Consider the following 6,971-nt stretch of genomic DNA (forward strand, 5'->3'; position numbering starts at 1 on the left):
CACTTCACAGTACTTTTGCGTCGATGGTTTCTACATTACTCTGTCAACAGTCGTGACGCTTTGTGAGAACACCGACATCCGCCAGATCACCTAAGTCGGGGGTGGCCAGTAATCGCGTGGGTGACCGTCAGGGTACTCCGCCTTCTGTTGACAGCTTTCCCTTTGTCTTCATGATAGCAGGGACACGAAGGGTGGTGGCGCAGAGACCCTGGTCGCCTTTGCGCCAATGGCTTAAATCCCAAGCCCCTCTGCAGTGTCTCATGAAGTGGGGGCATGCAACAGTATTGACGGTGATCGGCCATCGGATGGGGACGTTAAGGACTCAGAGCTGCCCCCTTGGTGCTCTTCGAGGGGAGTAGGCTATGTTGCGGCACCGCGTTTCACCCCCTCCCTTCTCCCAACGTCCCCAACACGAGAACGACACATTACACTACACACAAACCTGTTACAGACACCTACACTTAACAGCTACACTTGTACCTACACAGCTCTCATGCTTCGCGAAGGAAAGGTGCCTCCACGCGCGAAGGACAGGGAAAACCTTTCCAAATAAGCGACCAAACATGCTTTCTGGGTCTCCCAGCTATTCATGGTACACGACTTTACATTTAGACATTACTCTATCTTTTACGTTGTACTTTTTGGTAATAGCATGTTAGAGACTTTTTCATTCGTGTAATAACATTTTCAGTGGAAAAAAGTACAAGGGTGAGTCAAATGAAAACCTTAAATTTGTAATAACAAATCGAAATTTCGCGCCTGTATCCTGTAAGTGAACATCAACAAAAGAAAAAAGCGAGGATAATGGAATGTAGTCGAATTAAGTCGGGTGATGCTGAGGGAATTAGATTAAGAAATGAGGCACTTAAAGCAGTAAAGGAGTTCTGCTATTTGGGGAGCAAAATAACTGATGATAGTCGAAGTAGAGAGGATATAAAATGTAGACTGGAAATGGCAAGGAAAGCGTTTCTGAAGAAGAGAAATTTGTTAACATCGAGTATTGATTTAAGTGTCAGGAAGTCGTTTCTGAAAGTATTTGTATGGAGTGTAGCCATGTATGGAAGCGAAACATGGACGATAAATAGTTTGGACAGGAAGAGAATAGAAGCTTGCGAAATGTGGTGCTACAGAAGAATGCTAAAGATTAGATGCGTAGACCACATAACTAACGAGGATGTATTGAACAGAATTGGGGAGGAGTTTGTGGCACAACTTGACAAGAAGAAGGGACCGGTTGGTAGGACATGTTCTGAGGCATCAAGGGATCGCAAATTTAGCATTGTAGGGCAGCGTGGATGGTAAAAATCGTAGAGGGAGACCAAGAGATGAATACATTAAGCAGATTCAGAAGGATGTAGGTTGCAGTAAGTACTGGGAGACGAAGAAGCTTGCACAGGATAGAATAGCATGGAGAGCTGCATCAAACCAGTCTCAAGACTGAAGGCCACAACAACAACATCCTGTAAGTTAGTAAGAATGCTAAAAACAGCGTGCAGAATGGCCTGTAGGTGGCAGCATATTGCAGATGCACACATACCGCCGCAGTATCAGTATAAAGAAGCCCGCCCCACTTGCGACTTGCACCAGGGAAGAACAGCGTTCTGTTATTCGGATTTTGCGTAGTGAAGGTGTGAAACCTATTGAAATTCATCGACTACTGAAGGTTCAGTACGGTGACGCATGTTTGTCACAGCAGCAAGTTTACGAATTGAGTAGGAAGTTCGCAAATGGTGTGACTTCAGAGGGAGATGCTCCTCGATCAGGTCAGGCACAACGAGTTGTGTCTCCACAGAACATTGCAGCAGTTGAAGCCATAGTGAAGAAAAACCGCCGAGTGAGTTTGAATGACATTGCAGCATGTTTGCAGATTAGTCATGGTTCAGCACACCACATTGTGCATGATGTGCTCCAGTATCACAAAGTGTCTGCAAGATGGGTGCCACGGCAGCTGACTCCTGAAATGAGAGAACGACGTGTTGATGCTTGTGAAGAACTTCTTCGGTGCTTTGAACGAGAAGGTGATGGCTTCCTTGCAAGAATCGTTACTGGGGACGAAACCTGGGTTCACTTCCACCATCCGGAAACGAAGAGAGCGAGCAAGGAATGGCGCCATTCCTCATACCAAAACCGAAGGAGTTTCTAACAGAAGCATCAGCAGGGAAGGTTATGCTGACTCTCTTTTGGGACGAAAGAGGCGTCATTTTGGAGCATTACATGCCTAGAGGGACCACTGTCACCGGTGCATCATACACAGATCTCCTAACAAATCATCTGCGGCCTGCTATCAAATCAAAGCGACGTGGATTGCGGTCAGCAGGTGTCCTTTTGCTACATGACAATGCAAGGCCCCACACTGCCCGTACAACAGTTGAACAATCACAGACCTGCATTGTGAGTGTCTTCGTCATCCACCATACTCACCAGACTTTGCCTCAAGTGATTTCCATGTGTCTGAACCACTCAAAGACGCAATGGGAGGAAAGAAGTTCGCGTTGACACTGTATACGAATTAAATTTTATTGTTGTCGAACTATAATACTGCGGTATGTTCATCGTCATTTTAAAATTGAGTCACAAATGAATAAAACTACTACTACTACTACTACTATTACTACTACTACAGCTGCATCTGCTTCTGTTGCACTCACCAGTTCTGTATTGATCCGTTAACTGATTGCGTCGCGCCTTTGTGTCTAAATAAAAGAAGCTGCAGGCTGCCTATCGCACTAAGACTGCAAAACCTTATCTGCTGGATTTTTCCTATCAAAGCACCGTTTCAGACGCACGTGGAGTTATCAGAGAAAGTGAAAAACCATCTGGTGACACAAGACGCAATGGGTTGCGTAAGTAAAATTAACCTCCATGTCGCCACGCATGATTCATCGAGATACTGACACGTTATGTGTCGACTGAGCTTTGCCTTCCGTAACTTAACACTTGGAGAGGGATCTGATAATCCGCACACTCATGGAACTAACAACACGCACAGAAACGGGCTTTGTGCAACCACTGCGACGATTTAAACAAAGCGCAATTACTAGAACTAAAAATGAGGAAAGCTAATGTGGCTGTGTGAATATAAGAAATGCGGCGAACTACACACACCAGAAAAAGTTTTGCATTACCCTGGTTCCCAGAACTCCTGAAATGAAATGATCGTACGGCATTGTTGACCGGGAGACCCCATGCGGGGTGTTCGGTCGCCGGAATTGCAAGTCCTTTTTAGCCGACGCCACTTTGGCGACTTGCGAGTCAATGATGATGAAAGACACACAACACCCAGTCATCTCGAGGCAGAGAAAATCCCTGACCCCGCCGGGAATCGAACCCAGGACCCCGTGCGCGCGAAGCGAGAACGCTACCGCAAGACCACGACCTGCGAACTCAGAACTCCTCAAGATAGACGTTGACTGTGGGTATTGTATCACAGACACAGTCCCTTTGGCTGTTCAGAGAGGTCACTAAACACGCACAAAGATGTAAACAACCATGCATGAGCAGCACCTATTAGACGGAACGGGTCCGACAGCCGATCAGTTCCAGTCATTCCACCAGGAAGGAGGTACACGTTCGTGTTGTCTGTAGTTCAACCATGCCTAGACTGTCAATATCGGGGGTCGATCCCGTCCGCATTGTAACTTTGTGCCAGGAAGGGCTCTCAACAAGAGGAGTGTCCAGGCGGAGTGAACCAAAGCGATGTTGTTTGGACATGGAGGAGATAGAGAGAGACAGGAACTGTCGATAACATGCCTCGCTAAGGCCGCTCAAGGGCTACAACTGCAGTGGGTGACCGCTACCTACGGATTATGGCTCGGAGGAACCCTGACAGCTACGCCACCATGTTGAATAATGCTTTTCGTGCAGCCACAGGACGGCGTGTTACGACTCAAACTGTGCGCAATAGGCTGTATGATGCGCAACTTCACTCCCGACGTCCATGGCGAGATCCATCTTTGCAACCACCACACCATGCAGCGCGGTACAGATGTGCCCAACAACATGCCGAATGGACCCCTCAGGACTGGCATCACATTCTCTTCACCGATGAGTGTCGCATATGCCTTCAACCAGACAATCGTCGGAGACGTGTTTGGAGGCAACCCGGTCAGGCTGAACGCCTTAGACGCACTGTCCAGCGAGTGCAGCAAGGTGGAGGTTCCCTGATGTTTTGGGGTGGCATTATGCGGGGCCGACGTACGCCGCTGGTGGTCATGGAAGGCGCCATAATGGCTCTACGATACGTGAATGCCAAGCTCCGACCGATAGTACAACTACATCGACAGCATATTGGCGAGGCATTCGTCTTCATGGACGACAATTCGCGCCCCCATCGTGCACATCTTGCGAATGACTTCCTTCAGGATACCGACATCGTTCTACTAGAGTGGCCAGTATGTTCTCCCGACATGAACCCTATCGCAGATGCCTGGTATAGATTGAAAAGGGCTGTTTATGGACGACGTGACCTCATGATATCAGAAGGGACGGACCACAAACAATGCAGGGACAGGGATAGGAAAGGAAATCGAACGTGTCCTTTCCGAATGAACCATCCCTCCTGTTGTTGTAAGTGATATGAGGCATCAACAGAAAATTTAAATATGCATAGACAGATCCAAACGAGAATCTTATAATCCATAAAACATTCTCATCGGGATGCGGCGTGGCGGGATTTGAATTTCCTTGTGCTGTGCAAGCTAATAATTAAAAGTTCTCCAGCCAGCCGGGGTGGCCGAAGGTAATGAGAAGTAGTAGAAATGAGAACAGCGAGAAACTTATCAGGATTGATGGTCACGAAGTCAATGAAGTTAAGGAATTCTGTTACCTAGGCAGTAAAATAACCAATGACGGACGGAGCAAGGAGGACATCAAAAGCAGACTCGCTATGGCAAAAAAGGCATTTCTGGCCAAGGGAAGTCTACTAATATCAAATACCGGCCTTAATTTGAGGAAGAAATTTCTGAGGATGTACGCCTGGAGTACAGCATTGTATGGTAGTGAAACATGGACTGTGGGAAAACCGGAAAGAAGAGAATCGAAGCATTTGAGATGTGGTGCTATAGACGAATGTTGAAAATTAGGTGGACTGATAAGGTAAGGAATGAAGAGGTTCTACGCAGAATCGGAGAGGAAAGGAATATGTGGACAACACTGATAAGGAGAAGGGACAGGATGATAGGACATCTGCTAAGACATAAGGGAATGACTTCCATGGTACTAGAGGGAGCTGTAGAGGGCAAAAACTGTAGAGGAAGACAGAGATTGGAATACGTCAAGTAAATAATTGAGGACGTAGGTTGCAAGTGCTACTCTGAGATGAAGAGGTTAGCACAGGAAAGGAATTCGTGGCGGGCCGCATCAAACCAGTCAGTAGACTGATGACCAAAAAAAAAGATCATACATCGGCTTCCGCAAAATAATGATCAAAATTTCCACATAAAAATGTTTCTTTGTTCTCATAGTCAAAGAAACGGTACTATTCAGTTCACATTTAAACTATTGGTTATTTTCGTCAATTTCACAATTCATACAGTCATTTCGCACGCACATCAAACAGAAATCTGCCCAAACCCGACCCGAATTAAACAACGTTTTCACAGTCATTAACTTCACCACTAATTTGAGTTAACACATTCGGTCCTTCTTCCGGTTTTCTGAAGAAAGAAAGCTGTTCGCCATAAATGCTCAGTGGTTGAATACTGAAACACGCCACGTGGATACTACGAAGGCCAAATTTTCACACGCGAATATCATTCCAACAAAACAATTCTAAAACTTCCAAACTTAACAAAACTGTTCATAACGTCATCAGCGTTAGCCACAACACGTATCAAAGGCGAGGAACTCAATATCCCCTCATTTTACACATTATTTTGACTCGCACTAGTAACATGACCGTCCGCGTTCAAAGCTAGCGAGTGACTCCTTTCTTGTGGCTTCACTCCCAGAATAACTATCAGGTAACGAGCGGGAACCGTCTCAGTACTGATTGGCTAAACACACTCGCTGCCAATCAGGATGCTCGCTCATGGTCATACTCGCACCATAATTGGCCTGCACCAATCCTTACATACAGACGCATATACGTCAGTCTGATATACAAATATTAAAGTAATGTTTAATGAACGAAAACGAAGAGGCAATAAATCCGGAAATATCCTTTAGATACAGATAATACTCCAGCTGACTTTCTGGCTGCTCTGTTACAATAGCAATCACACCTAGACATACATCATCAGCAAAGTTGGTAATTCCCTATGAACATTTTCCCACGACAGGCTTGCGTAACTCTTACAGGTTACTTAAGATGGTATATAATGCAACATTACAATCTGACGAATGTCGCACGTACACACTCTCATTCACTCACATTTATTCCCACAACAAAATTAGACACAAATAAAAATTTTGTCTGACTTTTATATTACAGAAAACGGAAAACAAAGTTTTGATATAAAATCTCAGTTAATTAATTCTGCACACTGAGAGTTCTGTTTATGTTTTTAGATAATACCAAAAGATAAACTATTATATTTCCTAACTGAATTTAGATTCCTAAGTGTCGGTTTTTTACTTTATTAGCAATTTTTTCTATCTCTGAAACTATGATAGTTATAAAGCTGAAATTTGGATACACTCTTCTCCTGAATGTCAAAAGGTAGTGTACCGATTTTGAAAATGATTGAATAATATTTAATACTATTTATTTAGGTTCTTATAGGTTGTGAATGTATGGTCGCTAAGAACTGACACAGGAGCCGTTCTCACGCTGCCGTAGTAGCGGGTGTACATGACTCATTGGCTATGACACAAGTGTCGGTTTCTTTCACAGCCTCTAGCTCCAATAATGCGGGCTGTATAGCAACGAATGTTATCGGTTAGTAATTCGCGACGTTACAGGGAGATCGGTACACAGTTTCGCGGACTTTTTTTCGGAATTTTCAATTTTTTTGCTTATATTTATCATGTTG

The 6,971-nt window shown here is 44.9% G+C and overlaps 1 protein-coding gene across 1 annotated transcript in view; it reads right to left on the minus strand.

Moving 5' to 3' along the window:
- The window catches only part of LOC126262806 (cytochrome P450 6k1-like), a 174,176-nt gene extending 171,497 nt beyond the window's left edge, over positions 1-2,679 (minus strand). Inside the window, exon 1 of the mRNA XM_049959646.1 lies at positions 2,649-2,679. The gene's annotated coding sequence lies outside the window, so the exon portion shown is untranslated. The remainder of the gene's footprint in view (positions 1-2,648) is intronic.
- Between the last annotated feature and the right edge of the window lie 4,292 nt (positions 2,680-6,971).

The sequence above is a fragment of the Schistocerca nitens genome, chromosome 6 (genome assembly GCF_023898315.1).
Source record: "Schistocerca nitens isolate TAMUIC-IGC-003100 chromosome 6, iqSchNite1.1, whole genome shotgun sequence".
Taxonomy (NCBI): domain Eukaryota; kingdom Metazoa; phylum Arthropoda; class Insecta; order Orthoptera; family Acrididae; genus Schistocerca; species Schistocerca nitens.